This window comes from Rattus norvegicus, chromosome 5 (genome assembly GCF_036323735.1).
Source record: "Rattus norvegicus strain BN/NHsdMcwi chromosome 5, GRCr8, whole genome shotgun sequence".
In the NCBI taxonomy this organism is placed as follows: Eukaryota; Metazoa; Chordata; class Mammalia; order Rodentia; family Muridae; genus Rattus; species Rattus norvegicus.
The window spans coordinates 116123165-116146735 of NC_086023.1; the positions used below are offsets into that span (position 1 = coordinate 116123165).

General features: G+C 39.7%; 1 long non-coding RNA gene and 1 pseudogene across 1 annotated transcript; one reads left to right on the forward strand and one right to left on the reverse strand.

Annotated features, from left to right (window-relative positions):
• Nucleotides 1-309: 309 nt before the first annotated feature.
• Cyp2j16-ps1 (cytochrome P450, family 2, subfamily j, polypeptide 16, pseudogene 1) overlaps nucleotides 310-23571 on the reverse strand; it is a 50038-nt pseudogene continuing 26776 nt past the window's right edge.
• LOC134479009 (uncharacterized) lies at nucleotides 6292-20379 on the forward strand. The gene is made up of 3 exons (XR_010051931.1): nucleotides 6292-6616; nucleotides 8866-11908; nucleotides 18626-20379. It is a non-coding gene; the product is annotated as an uncharacterized LOC134479009 (long non-coding RNA).

The following is a 23571-nucleotide window of genomic DNA, read 5'->3' on the forward strand; positions in this document are numbered from 1 at the left end:
GGAAGCTTCATTGGCTAAGCCTCCAGGCCTTTAGGTTCCTCATTATAATGGAGATCTGTCTGGAGCCTACTCAACCTGTTCTCACATCCTCTACCTATGAAAGGGTTTGGGGCATTGCCCTTATGTGACTGCAGTTCACAAATCTATGGAAGGCTTAGGCTAGCCTAGTTTCCTGGGAGTGAGGTGAAATGCCTACAGTCCTTTCATTGTCTCTGGGGTTCAAGCCTCCTCAATGGGGAGCCAGGGTGCCTTTCGCTGTCCCACAGGTACACACATATTTTTTATGTTCTCTTTTTTTCTTTCCCAGCATCACTGTCTAGGGACAACACAAATTCAGTGGCAGACTGGGGAAAGAATGAGGCCCATTCTGAACTTCAGGATCAGCTTCTCACTGATTGGGGGCTTGAAGGTAAATTTTTGCATAAGAGAAGTGAAGAAAATGAACAGCCAGACATGGCCAGTTGTTCTTCAGGGCAAAAGAGAGGGACAAAAATAAGTCACTTTCTCAGGTGACTTTGGTGCATCATGAACTGGTTTTGCCAATTCTTACTTCAAATCATGAGTTGACCCAGGGCTTTGTGTCCAGTTGTTTATGATAGCATTTTGATTTAGTTATTAGAGCCAGATTCAAAATGGTATTTCCTGACCTTTTGAATAACAATGTCTCAGACATATGTTTTTGTTTGCCACCATAGAGAATTTCCCGGGTATCCTAGTTCTTTGAATTTAATAATGTATAGAATGTAAAACCTTGGCATGAAGCATTTTCATAAGTCTGGAAGCCTTTGCCTTAGGACACCTCACACCATACACACATGCACACTGAGTAGTTATGAATGTGTTTGTAGAAACACATGTATTTGTGCCTATATCCATTTCTATACCTGTCTTCTTATGAGACTCTCTATTGAATATATGGATTCATGTAGATAACCTATCATAATCAAGGACAACCCTTGTGCTCCACTGTTCTCCTCCTCAGGGAATAGCTTCATCAAGTAGCCAAAGAGCACTGAATCACTCCATCTATTCTCTAACCTACCCTCAATTCCCTTTTTGTATGGATGTGTGCTTGGGAATATGTGTGCTCATCATGTGTACTCATGTCTGCACATGAATGTAGATTCTAGAGGACACACAAGGGTGTTGATTCTTGAGTGTCGTACCTCTCATGTTTTTCATAGGCTGTTAATTCTTTGAAACATGTCAAGTTGGCATGACCACTGAGTCCCAAGAGACTCTCAAGTACAAGGATTATGAGCACAAGGCATCATGCTCCAAGATTTTAATGTGAATTCTGGAGACCAAATCGTGTTCAATGCTTCAAAGGCAAACAATATACCGTTTGAGATGCCATTTTGCCAGGAAGTGCTTTCTTTCTTCCAAAATAATACATTTTTGACTGAAAAGAAATGAAAGATTTCAAAATAGTAATTTATAAAGACTATGAAAAAGATCAGCATTAAAATAAAATTATTGGACTGCTGAGATGGCACTGTAGGTAAAGGCACCTGCCACCAAACCTAACAACTGAAGTTTGATGCCAGGGATCCACATGGTAGAGGAGGAAACCAATCCCTGGAAATTATCCTCTTCTCAATACACACACACACACACACACACACACACACACACACACACACACACGGACAGACACACACACGGACAGACACCCTTGAAAACAAAATTAATAAGCAAAAGTTATTTTAAATTAGATAAAACTATTGTTAATATTTGAACGTCTTTCCCACTGTCCTCATGGGGTTCCCAACAAGGACAAGGTAGCAGGAAAGATAGCATGTTTCCTTCTCTGCAAGCGAATGTTAAGAAACTGCATTGGTTTTCAGTTACATTAAACGTTCTAGAATTTTCCGATAGACGAATGTTTCCACTTTATTATCTTTTTAATATAGATTGTTGAGAAAATAGCATGAAGCACACTGAAGAGATGAATTGTAAATGCATTACTATGATTCCAGTATTTTATGTTACATCTGTAAATTTTGTTATTGTGTTTTGTTTATCCCTAATCTGTTCATGCTACTGTTACCTGTCATGAATAATATGGCTAGCAATTTAGAATATTCCAAAGATTATCCTGAATGAATTCACATACCATAACATGCAAAGTTAGTACCCAGAGTTAGCAACGTGACCTGTCCCTAACCCCTCTGTGACTTTGATGAAACCTCTCCTTGTCACAAAGCTAAGTCTTCCTCATTTGGCAATGATGTGAAACAGTCTTTTTCTTCCTGAGCTTGGCTGGGCAGGTGTTTCAATATGGAGCATGTGATTTAAAGCTTGGCCTGTGTAATGGGTGGTCTTGAATTTATCATGGTGATTTGAGTGAGAATGGCCCCCATAGACTCATAGATTTGAATGACTAGTAAACAGGGAATGAAATGGTCCTGAGAAGAATTAGGAGGTATGGTTTTGTTGGAAGAAGTGTGTCACTGGAAGTGGGCTTTGAGGTTTCAAGCTACACCATTGTTCCCCCCAAACCCCAACACACACAACCCTTTCCTCCTCCTCCTCCTCCTCCTCCTCCTCTTCCTCCTCCTCCTCCTCCTCTTCTTCCTCCTCCTCCTCCCTCTCTCTGCCTATTATTCAGGAAATAAAGCTGTCAACTAATGTTCCCGTGCCATGCCCAACTGTTTCTTGCCATAATGAACATGGACTACTTCTTTGAATCTGGAATCAAGCCTCATTTAAGTGCTTTCTTTTATAAGAATTGCCTGGGTCATGGCATCGGCTCACATTAGTAGAACGGTAAACAATTCAGTTCTACTATTGAGAAGTGGTAGAAAATTGAGTAAATGTGTGCCTAACTTGAGCAGTGTCACTAATGGGATAGTTACAAACTAGTAGCATCCTTTCCTTGCTTTCTGGCTGCCATGAGGTGACCATATTCTTTAGCCAAACACATCTAATAAACTCTCTGTGTCACTTCAGACACAGGCCTGTTGGCCAGTTAGTTGTCTTCAGACTGAGATGTCTGACACCAAGAGTCAAAGAAAGCTTCCTCTTACAAAGTTGCTCATTTCAGATCTGGTTTCAGTGAGGAAAATTTGACCAACATAGTGTGTGCTGAAGGCTACTTGATCATTTTCCCTTTCACTAAAACCCGGAATAGCACTCCTGAAGCTCTGTGTGCCACTGCGGTTATTTAACAGCTGGTGTGGGTAGAAGGAGAATTAAAGGGATGATGCATGACTCCTCTATGAGGAAAAGATTTTGCAATGTGAAGAGATTGCATGTATATAGGTTTAACTTGGTCTAGAGGATAACGATCCAATGGAAGTTGTGGGAATATACTCTTTTCATTGTGTTCTTAGGAAAAACACATAAATCACTTAGGTGGAAAGTAAAAAGTCATTGTTCTAGACTTTCAGGAGCTGACGCAATAACTAAGAATAATTAGAATAAATGAAATGGATAGCAGGGATTTTGAGCTACAATTAAAATTTTCAACTGTTTTGTGGGTAAGAAGATGAGACATATGTCCTATATTCTGCCATGTTTTCTATTAAAGTGAATTGTGAAAGGTCCACAAAGATGCCTCAGAAGGCACAGGGAAAGGCAAAGAGAACAGAAGCTATTCCAGCCAGGCACTCCCAGAGCAGCCAAGAGTTTGCCAGTGTTGTTTCTATGTAGCATTTAGTCACCTTCTGGAGGCAATGTTAGGAAATCTAAGCTTCAATGTGAGAAAATCTGGTCGATATTGAGCCACAGTTGCAGCACATCTGGCAAGGTCTGCATTCTCAACTGTTTCCAGCTTGACAGGCTGCAGTGGGACACATGCTCCAAGGGGGAAGCTCTGCCTCATCTTTAACCTACTACTTTCATGTGTGTGTTTTTCATGGAACACATGCTCAGTACATGTTTATGGGACTAAGGAACTGCAAACTTATTTGTAAATATGTGTGCAAAGCATAGAAACAAATAACCGTAACATTCAGAAACATTTTGTTATTGGTTCAACCATTTTAAGCCCCAGTATTTATTCATAATTGGCTGGCTAGAAAACACAAGAGAGTGGGTCACCACTCTATCACTTAACTTATTATCAATTTGGAGAACACAAGTCTCTAACTAGGTTTTTAAAAGCATACTGAAAATCTTAAAAGACAAATGACTTACTTGTTCCTAGAGTTATTCTGTAGGACAGAGCCCACCCAACCCACTTAAACAAATACAGTTCCAGCTGTTATTTGATATTTCCCTTTTAGGGAGTAGTTAGCCACCTTCTCATGTTTTCTCCCTACCTCATAGCAAACCTGAGTAGCCAATGACTGGGCAAAGGGAAACAGAGTGGGACCCTTAGAGCTGTGTTGAAGAGGATACAGGTGGGAGGAGGCAAAGGATCACCAGAAGATGGAAGAGGAGAATGCAGGACAAGAGACAAAGAGCTATGTAAGAATTCAGGTAAGTGGCCATTGGCCACTTCCCTGGGCCTAGGGTAGCAGGGGAAGGTTTAGGAGTGCAGAAGGTTTGAGGTAGTTAAGGAATTTTAAAAATAAGCTAGTGTGTGTGTGTGTGTGTGTGTGTGTGTGTGTGTCTTGGATCGAAAGATAGCTCCTGGCTAGGTGTGCATGTGCAATCCTCTGAGAGCCAAAGCAATGTAATGTGAGGTGAAAATTGAACCTCTTCCAGGACTCCCTGAATGAGACCTATGGAGGCTATGATCAATGCAAAAGCAAGAGGAGTTTAATCATCCCAACATGTTTGGGTCATCTCATTTCAAGGGAGAGACAACCCTGAGCAGACTCTAACAGGGAGTTATATACCTTGCAAACAATTGGGGCAGAATTTACACAGTGGTAACTAGGCAGGGTACTATGCACATTTGGTGGAGCAAAACCACTTTCAAATCAACTCAGTGTTCCATTAAGAACTTTTGGTTGGGAGTCACAAGTAGCTTTGGGTGATAGTTTGGTTTGCGGCTGTTCCAGGAACTAAACCAGCTTTCTTTCTTCCTGGTAGGGCCCTTGTGCTCAGAGATTTGTTGTTGGATTTTCCCACTGGCCATAGATTGACGCCCACTCTGCCTCTTTCAGTAGCACAAACTCACTGCAGGGTGGCATCATGCAGAATATCTGTGGTTGAGTCTGAAAAGACAGAGGTAACATCAATAAGATGCCAAGTATCACACTGAGCCATTTTGGTGATATCCAGGGCACAATAGGATGGCAGTGCTGAAAAGGAAGAAGGGACTGAGTGGTTTTCATGTGATGCTATCACTCTTTGCTAGAACTTACCACCAGGACAGTTGACTTCTCTAACCTCAGAATTGAAGTTCCTTCAAAGCATAGACTATAAAGTCTGCATCCATGACTCATCACAATCCTGACAGGACATGTGAAGGCCATGATCTTTCTCTGCAACATCTCATCTCACTGCTCTTCCATGTCTTTCCACACTACTCTTCTATTTTCCGGCACTATTTAAGCTACAACTTTCATAAGCATCATTCTGCCTTGTTCAGCATGTGATCACCTTGCACTCCTGGGTTTGCACTCAAGTAAAGCAAAACCCAGCTCAGTGTTGTGGATGTTATCTCTGTTCTAGCAAAGAGGAATTCCAGAGTGCGCAGATGAGGTTTTCTTCATTAAAATTTGTAGTAGTCTTATCTGGGTACTAGAATGACATTGTGTATTTTTTTTTTAAAAGAGGATTTCTTCCTTAATTAATTTCCCCTCCCTCCAATCCTTCCAATCTCTCCTCCTCATCTCTGCTCTCCCACCTACACTTTTCCTTTGTTCCCCTTAAAAAAAAAAGAGCAGGCCTCCCAGGGCTATTGACTGAATATGGCATATAAAGTTATAATAAGATTAAGCATGATCTGGCATATCAATGTTTAATGGAAGCTAGCCGCTAGGAGGCAAAAGGTCTGAGGAACAGGTAAGAGAGTCAGAGACATCTCCCATTCCTAATGTTAGAAGTCCAACAAAAGTGTTAAGCCACACATCTGTAACATATATACTGAGAGCATTTCTGATTATCTCAAGAGTAGAATGTTGAAACTGGAAAAGGAAGTTGGAAGAAATCTTAAAAATGATATTTCCTTTGATCACATTGGGTAGTGCTGTTCTCCAAGTGAGAAGTCGTTCAAAAGCTCTTGAGTGTATAAAAATCAGGAACCTTGTTTTCTATGACTACAGTTTTGAAAACCTTTTGGTTAAATGGGAAATAATTAGATGCAGAGAAGCATTTGATATATTGTACCAGTTTCATCATAGGTCATGGCATGGCCTTGACTGCTCAATTCACATTGCTCTGCTTGAATTTCATAAAGTGAGAAGACCATTTGTAAGGGTTATTCTTGGTGGTCAACTTGATTACATCTTGAATTAACTAAAATCCAAGTAGCTGGGTACACCTGTGTGGAAGTTTTCTTAAATAAATCATTTAAAGTGGGATCTATTGAGGTATAAATGTCCGTCTTAAATCTGGGCCACAGCTTCTGGTGGTAGCCTATATAGAAGACACTGAAGAAGGAAGTTTTTTCCTTATCTGTTTGCCTTTATTGTCACTGTCAAGGCAATTCCTTCACTGGCCTTCGTACCTACTTCTGGATTCTGGCACATGCTAAAGGCCATCATTGCTGGATTAGCTGGTATGTAATTCTCTCTAGTTTATTATATATTTATGTTTTATTATTGTACTAATATATTATAATAATATTATTTATTAATACATTAAATAAAATATTATATATGTACGTTATATATTTGATATATATAATATATCATATATATGATTTATTTGAATGACTTAAAATTTTGTTCCTCTAGAAATCACTAAATAATACAACATACATCTTCATCATGATAAATTATGTGGAATGAAATGTATTATAGCAAATACTCAGGAATTTTTTTTCACTACAGAAATTCTGTAAAAGTTCCATGTTCACTAGCTGTTCTGCTCGCCCACTGATGTTTTATTGTCAAAAGCTCTTGGGACTTATCAGTCCTTTTTTAGAATATAATATTATCTTCACAACCTTCTCTAGAAGCATTAACTTGGTAATATTGCTCTTGATTTCTCATATCTGAACTCCACATAGTCAATAATTTGACTCTTCCTCTAGGGATAAAATGTTGATTGTGTTGAATTATGCCAGGAAGGTGAAATTGAAAAGAGGTAGGGTAGGCATTCCCACTGTACACTGGGTCAGAGGATGAAACAGGAATCCACTGAGTTTAAGATTCTATGACAGATGCAGTAATGTGGATTAGCCAGAGGCCTACTGAGGCTATAACAGCACAATTAGTTATGATCTGAACCTGAAACATCTCTTACAGGCTCTTGTTTTTGAAGCCTGGTTCCTAGTTGGTGGGGCTAATTTAGAGGTTCAGGGAAATTAGGAAGTAAGGTCCATTGGAGACTCCATCAGGAGGGAAGGTACTCAAAATTATAAAAGGCCCTGGATTTTGCCTCCTGCTTCCTGGTAAACAATGATTGTGCAGGCTCTACCCCAGCGCCTTAACACCATGAGCTAAGGTGCTCTGCCATTCCCTTTCTGAGAGGATGGATCAAACCCATGCTGAAATTGTGAACAAAAGTTAAGTCTTCAACCTCTTGAATTGTTTCTGTTGAGTGGTGTCACAGTGATACACAGATAACACATACATGCAACCAGCTGCTCTCCAGCCTTTTTTTTTTTTTTTTTTTGTTTCTTTTTTTCGGAGCTGGAGACCGAACCCAGGGCCTTGCGCTTCCTACGCAAGCGCTCTGCCACTGAGCCAAATCCCCAACCCCGCTCTCCAGCCTTTTTGTGATTAGAGAGTGGTGATATCTGACAGAGGATGGCAGAGGCCCCACCCATACTTTGGAATTAAACTCCAGCATTCACTCAAACTCAATGTTGACTGAGATGGGGTGCGTGATTGCCGTTAGACTAACTTGTCAAAAGCTAGATCTCTGATGATTAATTGCTACTTTTACTTTGTGTATAGTTCCTTTACCTAAGGGCAAAGTACAAGGGGGAGAACATAGGGATTCATTATTTGCCATTTTTAGAATCTCATGCTAAACAGCAGTGAATCATTTCCATTTAATGATATTTCTGGTACATGGCTTTATGCAGTCCTAAAACATGATTCCTAATTGATATTTCCATACTGTGTTAACCAGTGATCTACAAAGATGCTCAAATCTTCGTTTTCTAACCGGTGCATTTTATTGATAAGCTAAAATTGGCTTTGTAGATGTGATTAATCTGAGAGAGGCAATATTAGCATGGATTATTGTTATTAGTAGGGGGCTTGAAAAAACAGAAAGAGGTTATGTGAAGATGGGAGCAGATGAGGAGAGGTGAAAGATGCTATACGCTTGGTACTGAGGATGAAGGAAGGAGACATAGCAAAGGATACCATTGCCCTCGGTGATGGAATCTCCAATATTCTCAGAAGGACCTCACATGCAAATAGGCATAGGAATTCATCTTGTAGTGAATCAATTCAGTGTTATACTCTTAAATATATGGCATCATGATGCAAGGTCCATTGGAAACTTCTAAACCACATTATTTTTCTTTTCTATGAAGACCCAGGCAGCTTGTCCTCATTTTTGTCATTTTTGTAAGGAAAGCATCAATGAACTCTCTCTCAGCTCAGCAGGATTTCAACCTTTACAGTGATTTTCTGCTATATGGGACATACGCCAAATCAGTTTTTCCCAATTTCTGAAAACTGATGTGATCCAGGATGATATTTCATTATGGATAGAAAGGCATTATAGAGCTTATAAAGAAAAATAAAATAACCAGTAAAAACCAGAAAAGTAAGAAAATATTGGAGATACCATAGAGTAACATTTCTGCATTTTTAAAAATCCTTTCCTTCTTTCTGTTTCTTTTAGGGGAATATTCGGCTTCTGGTTTCCCTCTCCTTCCTGAATACACATGTGTTTCGCCTGTGTCATACAGAATATGTGAAGCAACAGGGTACTTTTAATGGGCCGAGCTCCTTGATCACTGGTGTACTCCAGCATCTATCTGAATGCTGGCATACAAGTCAATCAGTTTTTATTCCACCATTAATGCCTTCTTTGATCATTTTGCAAATTGTTTCCAGAGAGAACATTTACAAATTCACATGACTTTACTTCTTGGCTTACAATCCTCAAAAGCCATCCATTATGCTCAAAGTCATGGCGCTTTGTACCTGTTAGCCCTACAGAGACAGAACCCTTAAAATTCTTCAACATTGTGCAAGTTTCTCTACACAGCCCAACCACCGTGGCCTCTGTGATAACATTGAGGACATTCTCTTTCCATCTATGCAGTTAGTATTCATTGTGAATAGACAATGTTTCTTAAACTAGCATGGTCCTGGGCCTTTACTTCATGAAAGTAATGCTCAAAAGTCAATTGATTGGAGCTTGGCTACTTGCTTATTGTCAGATAGGCACCTTTTTACTGTTTTTCTAAATTTTTTGTCAGGATTTATTTTTCCCTCAGGAAGATTACACTAGTATGTATTGTATAGGTCACTGTGTATGCTGGTGTTACTAACATGATTTAATTTTTATATGGTAAGATGTCATTCTTTACTGAAGTAAAGTAGATGGTGAATAAAGCTTCAAAAATATTATATAATCCTGGGAGACTTCTGGATCAGAGAGGATAGTGGTGGGGACACAGAGTAGGACTCTGGTGATGTCTTAAAGTCTGAGGGTGTCTGGACATTCTAGCTCTCTAACTGTACTGAGATGCTGATGATAACTTCTAAAAAGTCCTAAAAACTTTCTTGCTCTTTCTGAGGGTAAAAGACTGCTTGCTGGCTTAGGTGATTGATACCTGTAGCCAAACAGCGGGAGATTAAGTTCTATCTCAGCAGGGAACTACACAGCTCTAACTTACAGCCTGCTAGTCAGAAGTTTCAGGAAGAAAAAGGGACACTTTGAAAAGTAATTATAGTGTTTATTACTAAATTGTAAAAAAATTTCCTATGAAAGCTATCTAAGTGGAAAGATCCTAAGCAAGGAAAGGGAAAAATTCTTCTAAGTGGGGAAAGGGAAAAAATTCTTCTCTAAGCAGAGAAAAGCAACAAATTCTAGTAAGGGAAAAACTACTCTTGTATCTCATCCCTTTGTACTCAGTACTTGTACATCTTTCAGAAAACATGATCACATGCTACGAAGTTCATTGCAAGTTCACATAAAAATATCAAATCATAAATTGAAATAGAAGTTTACAACAGAGAATGTTTACATGCCCATCTATTAGGAATAATTATCTGGCTAAACATCCATCACCTGTCACAACTCCCCAGGTTCACAGAAGGTTTAAAACCATAACTAAGTTATTAGTGAAGTTTTGTGTCACTAAATCCAGTCAATAGTTTATCTTCTGTCCTAGTACCTTTAATAATTCCTTAGTTCCCTTTTTATGACCTTTGGTTAATCATTTTACAACCTCTTGGAATTTACTCAGAGTAGGAGAAAGTCTGGTTTCTATCTAAGCAATTCACTGGTGACACTTGGGAGAGTGGCAGAATTCTCACTGCAGTTTTGACTAACAGAAAAAGACCTAATAGAAGCCCCACTATAAAAGAGCTTAATAATCATTGATACAATTTTAGGAATTCTTATAGGATTATCATTATGACTTAAGAAGTCTTCTATTTGTCTATATAGCATCACTACAAGACAGTACATCTCCGTAGATCTGCAGAGATCTGCTCTGAAGGGGGTGGGCTTAGTGATTGTTATGTATGTTTAATAATAACAGGAAAAACATATTAATAGCAGGAATCTTCTCTAAGTGAATTCTCCTAGGGCCTTACCTATTAAGAGTGAACTTGTCACAGCCTATATAATAATCTGTAGCAGGCCATCTCAGGAAGATCACCTGCTGGTAATTAGCTAGTCCCATTAGGCTCCTGACATCTCTTCCCTTTGAATAATATACATGGAGCATATAATTCTCCCTTTGAGCAGAACTGACAGCAGATCCTAACTGCTTGAAGATGACTGGAAGATAAAACAGAAGCAGAATAACTAATCCTATAATAATTCCCAAATTTATAAGAAAACTCCATAAAGAATTATCTTTAACAAAATTTATGATCGAACTTGAAAAATGATCAGCCAATTCTGCTGCCGAAGAACTCTTCAGTCTGGAGTGACTGGGGGCACTGATCTGGGAATGTAGGTATCCATATCAACAGCAAGTTGGGAATTGTTCCACACACCATGTAGCTGTGCTTGTATCTGTTTCTAGGACTTTTCTGACCCATCGGAGATAGAGGAGTGACACAAATCTATTTATAATTGGCATAATATGAGGTAGTTAAACGTGTTTTAATATTTTGAACCTGAGTTCCTATGCAAAAGATGGCTTCCTCTAAAGCACTGATTCTATCTCTCAAACCTCTATCAATCCTATCCTCAGTAATCAGTGCTGAAGAAATAATTTCTATTAAAGAATTATATGATTAGCATTGTGTACCTGCTGGACTAGAGAAGCAGCAGAAGCTGCAACTGACCCTAAGATAGCAATTAAGATTGTAATGTCTAAGATTACTTCAGCTATAAATTTCTTATGTCATGAAAGAGATTAGCAGGCTGTATCAAGGCAAGCAAAGCAGAAGCATTACCTTAGGGATGTGAGAAAGTAATTGGTAACAAAACATAAGGTAGCCAGTATACAATGAGAAAAAGCAGTATGACACCTGGTGAAGTTATACAATTGGTCAAATAGCATTCTGGTCGGAAATGATACATATAGATTTATATGTAACAATTTTATATTCCCTTTTATCTCCTGGGTATAGGATTAAAAGTCCAATCAGATGCTGTCAGGGACCATGTCTTCAGTGTCTTCTTTTGCTGGGGTCTCTGGCATGGGTGGAGAGTCTGCAGATGATGATGACTGACCTGGACTTGAAGGAAGTGGCAGGTGTGGAAGTCTCTGTCCCTGGAGAAGACCTGGCACAATCAGCTGGTCTGGCATGTATAGAGTCCTGTAAATATATAAACAGTGTTTCTCCTGGAAAAACATCCAGTCTTTTTTATTATCCAGTTAGTAGGTCTTCATTTTATAGAGGCTTGAAATGTTTAGAAAACGGACTTATTTTTTTATAAAGTATAAGGAGATAAACAATTATGATTTCGTTTTGTAATTTAGATGTCTCTATCTTTTAAGGTCTGATGAGCTCATTCCACAATAGTCTGTCCCTGTGAACTAGAGGGGATGTCAGTGGATTATGAGAAACTAAGAGTCAAACACCAGTTAAACCTAAAGAGGCTTTTTAAGTTTAAACAAAGGCATTGTCTGATTTCGAGCCTTTGGCAAATCCAAGATTATAAAATACTGAAACAAATACTGTATCATATCCTTGAAAATTTTCCCAAGTTAGGAAAAGACATAAATAACAATGAGAATTAAGTGTCCATGAGTACAGGAATAAAGGCTAATTTTCCAAAAGACAGCACATGTACAACATTTGTCTATTTGGATTACAAGGACACAGGCTCATCAGGGGTTAATTCCCAAGCTGAGCTGATAGTTTTGCAGGAACTCAAGAGCAGTATCTCTGAGAGCAGAGGTGATCTGATGATGTAAGATTTTGCTGAGTTACCTTCCTTGGAAAAGGAACAAGCTTTTGTTAAGAAAGTAAAATAGTCTGCAATCCCACCAACAATGGAGGAGTGTTCCTCTTTCTCCACATCCTCGCCAGCATTTGCTGTCACCTGAGTTTTTGATCTTAGCCATTCTCACTGGTGTGAGGTGAAATCTCAGGGTTGTTTTGATTTGCATTTCCCTTATGACTAAAGATGTTGAACATTTCTTTAGGTGTTTCTCAGCCATTCGGCATTCCTCAGCTGTGAATTCTTTGTTTAGCTCTGAACCCCATTTTTAATAGGGTTATTTGTTTCCCTGCGGTCTAACTTCTTGAGTTCTTTGTATATTTTGGATATAAGGCCTCTATCTGTTGTAGGATTGGTAAAGATCTTTTCCCAATCTGTTGGTTGCCGTTTTGTCCTAACCACAGTGTCGTTTGCCTTACAGAAGCTTTGCAGTTTTATGAGATCCCATTTATTGATTCTTGATCTTAGAGCATAAGCCATTGGTGTTTTGTTCAGGAAATTTTTTCCAGTGCCGATGTGTTTGAGATGCTGCCCTATTTTTCTTCTATTAGTTTGAGTGTATCTGGTTTGATGTGGAGGTCCTTGATCTACTTGGACTTAAGCTTTGTACAGGGTGATAAGCATGGATCAATCTGCATTCTTCTATATGTTGACCTCCAGTTGAACCAGCACCATTTGCTGAAAATGCTATCTTTTTTCCATTGGATGGTTTTGGCTCCTTTGTCAAAATCAAGTGACCATAGGTGTGTGGGTTCATTTCTGGGTCTTCAATTCTGTTCCACTGGTCTATCTGTCTGTCTCTGTACCAATACCATGTAGTTTTTATCACTATTGCTCTGTAATACTGCTTGAGTTCAGGGATAGTGATTCCCCCTGAAGTTCTTTTATTGTTGAGGATAGTTTTAGCTATCCTGGGTTTTTTGTTATTCCAGATGAATTTGCAAATTGTTCTGTCTAACTCTTTGAAGAATTGGATTGGTATTTTGATGGGGATTGCATTGAATCTGTAGATTGCTTTTGGTAAAATGGCCATTTTTACTATATTAACCCTGCCAATCCATGAACATGGGAGATCTTTCCATCTTCTGAGGTCTTCTTCAATTTCTTTCTTCAGAGTCTTGAAATTCTTATTGTACAAATCTTTTACTTGCTTGGTTAAAGTCACACCGAGGTACTTTATATTATTTGGGTCTATTATGAAGGGTGTCGTTTCCCTAATTTCTTTCTCGGCTTGTTTCTCTTTTGTGTAGAGGAAGGCTACTGATTTATTTGAGTTAATTTTATACCCAGCCACTTTGCTGAAGTTGTCTATCGGCTTTAGTAGTTCTCTGGTGGAACTTTTGTGATCACTTAAATATACTATCATATCATGTGCAAAAAGTGATATTTTGACTTCTTCTTTTCCGATCTGTATCCCCTTGACCTCCTTTTGTTGTCTGATTGCTCTGGCTAAAACTTAAAGAACTATATTGAATAAGTAGGGAGAGAGTGGGCAACCTTGTCTAGTCCCTGATTTTAGTGGGATTGCTTCAAGTTTCTCTCCATTTAGTTTAATGTTAGCAACTGGTTTGCTCTATATGGCTTTTACTATGTTTAGGTATGGGCCTTGAATTCCTATTCTTTCCAGGACTTTTATCATGAAGGGGTGTTGAATTTTGTCAAATGCTTTCTCAGCATCTAATGAAATGATCATGTGGTTTTGTTCTTTCAGTTTGTTTATATAATGGATCACGTTGATGGTTTTCCGTATATTAAACCATCCCTGCATGCCTGGGATGAAGCCTACTTGATCATGGTGGATGATTGTTTTGATGTGCTCTTGGATTCGGTTTGCCAGAATTTTATTGAGTATTTTTGCGTCGATATTCATAAGGGAAATTGGTCTGAAGTTCTCTTTTTGTTGGGCATTCTGGAAATCAGTCTGGAGGTTCCTCAGAAAATTGGACATTGAACTGCCTGAGGATCCAGCTATACCTCTCTTGGGCATATACCCAAAAGATGCCCCAACATATAAAAAAGACACGTGCTCCACTATGTTCATAGCAGCTTTATTTATAATAGCCAGAAGCTGGAAAGAACCCAGATGCCCTTCAACAGAGGAATGGATACAGAAAATGTGGTACGTCTACACAATGGAATATTACTCAGCTATCAAAAACAATGACTTTATGAAATTCGTAGGCAAATGGTTGGAACTGGAAAATATCATCCTGAGTGAGGTAACCCAATCACAGAGGAACACACATGGTATGCACTCATTGATAAGTGGCTATTAGCCCAAATGCTTGAATTACCCTAGATGTCTAGAACAAATGAAACTCAAGACGGATGATCAAAATGTGAATGCTTCACTCCTTCTTTAAAAGGGGAACAAGAATACCCTTGGCAGGGAATAGAGAGGCAAAGATTAAAACAGACACAGAAGGAACACCCATTCAGAGCCTGTCCCACATGTGGCCCATACATATACAGCCACCCAATTAGACAAGATGGATGAAGCAAAGAAGTGCAGGCAGACAGGAGCTGGATGTAGATCTCTCCTGAGAGACACACCCAGAATACAGCAAATACAGAGGTGAATGCCAGCAGCAAACCACTGAACTGAGAACAGGACCCCCGTTGAAGGAATCAGAGAAAAAACTGGAAGAGCTTGAAGGGGCTCGAGACCCCATATGAACAACAATGCCAACCAACCAGAGCTTCCAGGGACTAAGCCACTACCTAAAGACTATACATGGACTGACCCTGGACTCTGACCTCATAGGTAGCATTGAATATCCTAGTAAGATCATCAGTGTAAGGGGAAGCCCTGGGTCCTGCTAAGACTGAACGTGATTGTTGGGGGGAGGGTGGCAATGGGGGGAGGATGGGGAGGGGAACACCCATAAAGAAGGGGAGGGAGAGGGATTAGGGGGATGTTGGCCAGGAAACTGGGAAAGGGAATAACACTTGAAATGTAAATAAGAAATACTGAAGTTAAAAAAAATAAATAAGGGGATTTAGCTGAGTGGTAGAGCGCTTGCCTAGCAAGCGCAAGGCCCTGGGTTCGGTCCTCAGCTCCAAAAATAAATAAATAAATAAATAAATAAATAAATAAATAAATAAATAAATAAATAAAAAGAAAGAAAGTAAGTTAATCCTTACCTTCATGTATCAGACCAGGAAGCATAGAATGAACTTGGACATGTTTTATAGAGAAAAGGCAATTTCTAAATTGAAGCAAGACTTGTAATTCTGAAAGTTGGGGCTAAAATTGTGAAATAGCAGTTTTTTAAAAGGGGGCTTGTCCTTAGTAGTTAAAAGACAATGGCTATTGTATTAACTCCTTTGGTTTCGTGTGTGAGGAAAATTTCTTCGAAGATCTTAAAAATTAAAGTAACTTCTTTGAGGAGGAGTCACAAGTAAATATTTTTTGTGGAGGCTCACTGCAGCTGTTGGATAGTCCTTCTTTGACAAACGAATTGGTCTCCTAAGGCTGTTGAATTATTGTTTGAGGGGTTGTAGGTGTGAGGTAGGTCCCTCACGTAGTTTCCCTGGTTTGATAAGATTCCTGTATTACTGGGGGTTACAGTAGCACCAGATAAGGCAGTACCATTTTTATGAAAGCTAGTTTGGCACTCTTTATGCTAGTGGTACCTTTTCAGACAGGGAGGACACCCCCATTGGATTTCTGCTTTGGGTGGGGCCAGGAGCATAAAACACATGGCCCCCCATGCCTAACCAGGACAGTGTTTGCTGATATGTTCAGGCTTGGTACTTGAATAACTCATTTATTAAATGGTTTTTGTCCTGGAATAGTAAGATTTAGGGTAGGGGTCTAGCTTTGTGAGGTGGTTGTGATGGGTACACCTTGAAAATATGAAGTAGCAACCTCAACACATGCTTTAAATTGATTTCCAGATTTTTCTATTGTCTTTAGGAGAGACTGACAAGCAGGTGCAGCGTTCTCAAAGGCAGTTGTTTGAAAACAATATCTTTTGCTTCACAGCTAAGAACTAATTTTTCTATAGCCTCTGTCAGCTGAGCGGCAGATTCCTCAAAGTGCTTTTCTGGTCCCTGTATCATATTAGCAAGCCTTTTGATTTTCGTATCTCTGTTGGGCAAGCGCCTCCATACTTCTAGGGCAGCAGCTGATATTTTTACTAGACCTTCCTTTGTCATTTCCTTGAATTGTTTCTTTAAACCATTCCGCCATACCCACAAACATTTCGTATGTTAACTCTTTCATTTTAGAGAACTCTTTCTGAGCCAAATTCATATCTATATCTATATCTATCTATCTATCTATCTATCTATCTATCTATCTATCTATCTATCTATCTCCACAGTAAAAATTCATCTTTAGTTGGATAGGCTCTGGCTATTTTTAAACCAATTCTGAGGAGTTATAAGCAATTTAACTGCCAAAGGTTCCCCTAAGTAATCCTTATCCTCTTTGTTATTTTCTATATTCACAGGGAAACAGCCCATATATTTATCCTATTGCTGAGCTTAAAGTACACCTCAGCAAATCCGAGAGGCCCCTTTGGCTTCTTTATACCTTTTTTAGGTGGTCCTATGGAATGACTTATATTGATGCTTAATTTAATTAATGACTTAATTAAATGCTACATGGTAGATCACTTATGTTTATGATATTTTGTTAATTTCTTTTCTGAGTCAGATTCTTCCTCTGAGGTTGATTTTTCCTCTTCTGTCTCAGCATTACCCTCTCCTGAGCTACATTTTTCAGACTTTTCTATTGAGGGGGTAAACATTATTCTTAGATCCTGAGTGAGACCCAGACCATAGGAGCGGAGTCCCCTCATGAGGAGGTAAATCTGATACCTCTTGGGCACGGAAGGCCATTTTGCCATCAGCTAATATTTGTTTAAGCACATTCCAAATAGCAAATGCTGTAAGGGGCATGCGTTTTTCTCCACTCTCTGTGAAACAATTTTTAATATCTAATCCTACCTTCTCCCATGTATCCACATCCAAACTTCCCCTTTTTGGAAACCAGGGACTGCCTGTTTGTACAAACAGAAGAAAGTCAGTCAGTTGGCTGGTGCTAACCTTAATGCCCTTTTTATTAAGAGTATGTTTAATATCATCTGTAAAGAAGTGTCTGTAGATTCACTTTGTCCCATCCTGAAAGATACCCACAAAATGCACACAACCCAGAACTGATGGCTCCTGACCTAAGATGGGTGCTAATAACTTCCAGCAGAGGCATTGATGGTACCTGATATCGGCCTCTGCTAATGGCAGCAGGCAATGAAAGCCAGAGCTGATGGCTCCTGGGTTAATTGGTGTCCTGATTTAGTGAAGGCGTGCGCTTTCCTTCTAGTCATTTCAGTTATGGAGTTAAGAGCTCTTTAAGTCCTAATGATGTACTATATGGTCATGTGACTTACTAAGCAAAAGACTCTTTTCCCAGTTTCTTGAAATATTGCCAGCTGGAGGGAAATAGTGGGAACTCTTAACTGATAATTGAAAAATTCCATACATGCCAGAATTAGACAAAAATAGTGTCAGTAAAGGGAGAGAGAGCGACAGCAAAGGAGGAACTAGCTTGGGGCTCAAAGCAGTCTCCATGACTTTGGCTTCCAGCCTGCAGATCTTATTCCCACTACAAGAGGAAATTTATTTTATCTTATTTACAACTTTCAGGTGCTTTGTTACAAACAACAAGAAGTGTGTGCTAGTATATTCCCATTTTACTGGTATGAAACTTTTCTCTTATTTAAACAATGTTCTCCAAGGTGAATTGAGATATATAGTAGAGAGATGAGGAAATGGGGTAGAGATTACAGTTACAGAACTAGGAGGGCGGATCCTTCACCAAGTATTTTATTCTGTTACTCTCCCAGGCACTTGTAAAGATTCTCTTTAAGTACAGCCTTGTCTATCTACCAAGTGATATCCCCAGAGTTACTCGTGTGACTTCATTTGATATCACATTGAGTTATAAGTCAGTACAGCCAACTCGTTTTCTTGTGTCTGTTGTTATAGCCACTCAATGACTATAAATATTGTCTTATAGGTCACAAGATGTCAACTCTTTCTACTGACATCAGAAGAGCAAGACAGCAAATGCAGAGGATGAATGTTCGGTTGAATCATGGTGGGCTCAAGCACTTATTTGCAATTATTCAGGGGATACATGGGGAAGTCATATTACTCTTTGCCTTAGCCAGTGTGCTCAAGGCAAGATGATGCTATCAAATGATGGCTAGCATTTGTACTTGCATAGAGCCTAAATGAAGAATATCCAAAGCCAGAGGGAAGACCCACCAGATCGCTGTAGTTAAATTATACCACTTAACAATATTTGTTCATATCCAGAAGTATCAAAACAAACACATATAAAAGACAAACAAACTGGATGAACAATGCTGGCCCAGCAAGGCTTCCCAAGCCTTATTTCCTCATGAGCCACTGTTTTGACATCAGACGCATGACCTAAATTCTGCCATCACATGGAGCCCTGTAGAAAACCAAATATATAAACTCAGACAAGATCAAATAAAAACATGGTCGTGCACTCTGTTAACTCATGGAAGCATCCGACAGAGGTTGAACTACAACCAGAGTTTGTTTTCTTTCAACAAAAGCCGAAAGAAGCGTAGACCGACAAGACAAAGTTCTCTTGCCTTTCTTCCTCTGCGTCCCCAAATCAAAAACCATAAAGGTGAGACTTTAACCCTTCAAGAGGCTGCCATTATGTTATTCCTGGATGCAACCTTGTTAATCTACCTATGTGGCTCTCCTGTGCAGTAAGCTTAATTTTTATTTTCACAGCTAGACTGCACACATTCTGTCTGGGACAGAAATATGATTTCAATTACATTAATGATATTATACCTCTCTCATGAAACAAAAGTGGGCAAAACTCTGACCTCTATTTCTTTTCTGTGAGTTATGGATGCTTTTATTAGAATGGGATCATGTGGTTATAGATATGTATCTTCCTTTTTACCAGGCTATTTCATTAGACTTTGAGATGAACCTCTGCACTTGTAGGAGTAGGGAACAATGTGGGTTGCTCAAATTCACAATACAGAGGTTTGTAATGTAAATTTACAAGTGACCCATGCCTCACAAAAATGGGTATATAGATCCTCAGCAGGGTACCTCTATAAATAAAATATATCCAGTCTCCAGCACAAATATGAGACACTACACTAACTGCTTGCAACTCAGTTTGAAAGTTCTCACCTTACCAAGAATAAAAACAACTCAGCTTCATAGAAAGGGCATGGATATTAAAATGGTAGGACAGTGAAATATTTCAATCCTATTATTATAAAAATAGTTCAAATGGTGGGAAATCTTGAGAGAAATGAAAGATACAGTGAGGAATCAAGTAGGCAAGGTGCATATGACCCTGCAGAGACTGAAGCACAAAGTACAGTACCTACATGAGTCTGTACCAGGTCCTTTGCATACGTATTATGGCTTTTAGGTTAGTACTTTTATAGGAATCCTTAAGTGTGAGAATAAGTGGGCTTCTGACTCCTGTGCCAGCTCTGGTGAATCTTTTCATCCTGATAAGTTGCCATGTCCAACTTTGGTATGATAGACTTTGTTTCATTTTATTATATTTTATTTTGCCAGTCCGTTTGTCATCTCTTAAAAGCCTGTTTTTTCCAACAAGAAACCAAAAGAGTACATCTGGAGTGGAGTGGGTGACTGGAAGGAATAGAGGGAAGAGAAACTGTAATGAGGATATATTGTATGAGAAAATAATCTATTTTCAAGGAAAGGAAGAAAATAAAGACACAGAAAGAAACCAAAGAGAAATATGAACGCATTAAGCAGCAATGCTTTAAGTGGAGATGTGCACAGGAGAGCTCAGCAGAGGAGTAATATGAGAACAACCATGCGCAGTGCAGGGGTGAGAAGCCATCCCTTTTTGCATAGCACAGAGCTATGGTAAACATCAAGACCCAGCACCAGAGATATTACATCTGTGCCTGTATCCAGCTGTCTGTCCCAAACTGGAAATAGAGAGTATAGATGAGAGAATTCTTGAAGAATAGTGGAAGCTTCCTAGTCTGGCAAAACACAAACTTGCTATGGAGAGCCCAACAGCACAAAGCCTCAAGTGAAGCAAAACTTCCAGTAATATAGTAACAGCATGGAAACTACAATCCCAGAGAAACCTCTTGAAGGCAGAGAGAAAATAGCTTAATACTTACAGGGAAACCAGAAAGTGCAGAAGGAATTGGGGCGGGGGTATGAAAACATGAAATGAAATAGACAGTTCAACTAGAGTCCTACAATCAGGGGAAAGACAGTGTGGGAATGGGTGTGGGTATTCTGAAGTGAGGCACAGAGAAGAAGCTTTGCTGCAGCCTCTTCTGAGGGAATGGAGAAAAGAAGTGCTTGAGGTCAGAAAGGAAACTGTGAACTTGAAAGTTCAGAGGAAAGACAGAGCTATGGAAGGATTAGTGAGGCCAACGGCCTCAGATGTTCTATGCTTGTAGTTAATTTTTTTTTCATGGAAAATAATGAGAGCAAGTCTCTTGAGCTGCATGTGTCTATTGCATAACATAGTCAATCCACTGGAAGGACAATAAAAGAGATGTAGTGAGAGATTGATGAGAAATAAAAATGCAACAACTAGTAAGTGTCCAAGAAAAAGAGTAGAACAGAAGTACAAACAGAAAGCAATACAGTAAAGTAGCAAACTCTTCATATTACAGTACGTACGCCAAATGCTCTACTCTCTTTGCTTAAAGGTAAGACCACGAAGTAGAAATAATAATAAAAAACATGGTCCCATTATACTCTATCTAGGCACACAAAAGTACTACAGTTAAAAAGGGACAGTACATTACAAGGAAGATGGTTACTGTACCAAACCCTCCTGCTGGTTTTAAATGTGTGCACAGAGAGAGAGAGAGAGAGAGAGAGAGAGAGAGAGAGAGAGAGAGAGAGAGACAGAGACAGAGACAGAGAGACAGAGAGAGACAGAGAGACAGAGAGAGACAGAGAGACAGAGAGAGAGACACAGAGAGACAGACAGAGAGACAGAGACAGACAGACAGACAGACAGACAGACAGAGGGAGGAAGGACTTATGGAGGAAGGGAGAAAGAAGGAAAAGCAGGCAGACTCCCAGTGGGGCTGAATACTTCAGCACACTTTCCATTATAGCTGATGAAGTCAGGAGGCAAGCAGTCAGCAAGGGTATAGAATAAACAAATATCAATAACTGAGAACTGATATTATTCAAAGTTCTGATCAAGAGAACGGTTTTGGTTTCATTTTTTGTTTTGTTTTCTTTGTTTTATTTTGAATGAGTGTTTAACATACAAAGGGACTAGCCACTTGCCTATTCTTCAAGGTGTCATTTACTTAAAGAATTGATATCATATAGAGTATGTTGTCGTACTGTAATGGAATAACAATAGAATTCTTTCAAAGATAATGAAATCAACTTTTTGGTATCAAAAAATATTGTCTCATAAATAAGGGCTCATTTCACAAACTAGCTGTACTGACTGGGTGAGCAGGCAGCTAGCTTCAGCCTCCAGTCATATCCTGCTGCCCCCAGTGCCAGGATCCCTGTTTCTAAAGGTCAGGAATGGGTCAAGTCACAGCCGGACACCCTCACCATTTCTTACCTGCAGAAATGGCAGAGGCAGCTGCTCTAAATCCAGTTGGAACAAGTTGTTCATGACGGGAGGGTTGCAGGGTCCCCATGGGTATTTCTTTTATTGCCAGTTTTGAGGTAATCAGCCAAAAGCAAGAAGGTGACAGCAGCCAGCAGTAGAGTTCTGAGTGAAGCAGTGCCCAGATGCCGGCTTCCAGGATGTCCTGAGTGCCAAGCATGGCAAGCGTTTGAGCTGAGCCTGGTCCCTTGAGTCACTACTTAGTGTTGACTGTACTGACAGAAGCTCTGTTCAGTTCAACCCTGTTCATTGAGGACCCTTCCTTTCTCTGTCCTGCCGGAACTCCTGTCCACTGTTTTGTTCACACCATCTCTATTGACCAAACCCCTCTCTCTGTCCCGCCTGGGAGCGTATACCCAGCTCATCAGCACTGGGTGTTGCTGAAGGCATTCACAGAGCCCTCTGCTTCTACTCAAGTTACCTAATATTCTCCAGTCCCCATTGTCCTAAACCTTGCCCTGGTGGCCTCCACTCTGCCACTTCCCCCAAGTCAGACCCACAGGTGGGTACTTTACTCCTCTCATATGTGCCAGGCCAGGTTTTCCCAGAACTCACAGAATAGGTGATTTAAAGGCTGGTTAAGAGTGGTTGCTTTTTCAGAAATTCTTCTCTCGTAAATCTTTGTGTGGCTTTGGGAATCTTAATTTACATACCTGATTTTTAAACAGGCTTTCTGCTATGCATGCTGGCAAGCTTCCTGAGAAGTAACATTTCTATGGACTTTGACATCTTATATTTCTGGGTTCTGATAGTGTGCTAGGGACCTCTATCAATGACTGACTTCCATCCCTTCCTCTTTCCCTCTTTCCTTCTTTCCCTTTCATAAATCATTTCAAACTTTTAAAATGCTTCGTTTATTCTTTACGAATCGCAGTCATCGAGTTTTGATCATGTACACTCCCTTCCCTCAACTCTTTCCAGATCCTACCCACCTCCCTGCCCACCTGACTTCATGTGCTTTCTCTTTTAAACAAAACAAAAGAAAAAGTTTAAAAAGTGTGTGTGTGTGTGTGTGTGTGTGTGTGTGTGTGTGTGTGTGTGTGTGTGTGTGTTGGTTTGTTAGATTTTATAGACTGAGAGAAAAGGTGGTAGGTGTTTGGGAGAGTCCTGAGAGGCTTATTCAGGAGAGACTTTCTCCAGGAGAATATCAGTGCCACTGATAGCATGGCAAGGTTCTGAAGAGAGTTCTAGGTACCACCTAATAAAGAGCGAAGTCTATTCCTAGAGGTTTCTGAGAGGGCAGGAAACCAAATAATTAAAAGTGGGCTAGGTTATAGTCAGTGGTCACTGGCAACAGAGGAGGAGAGACA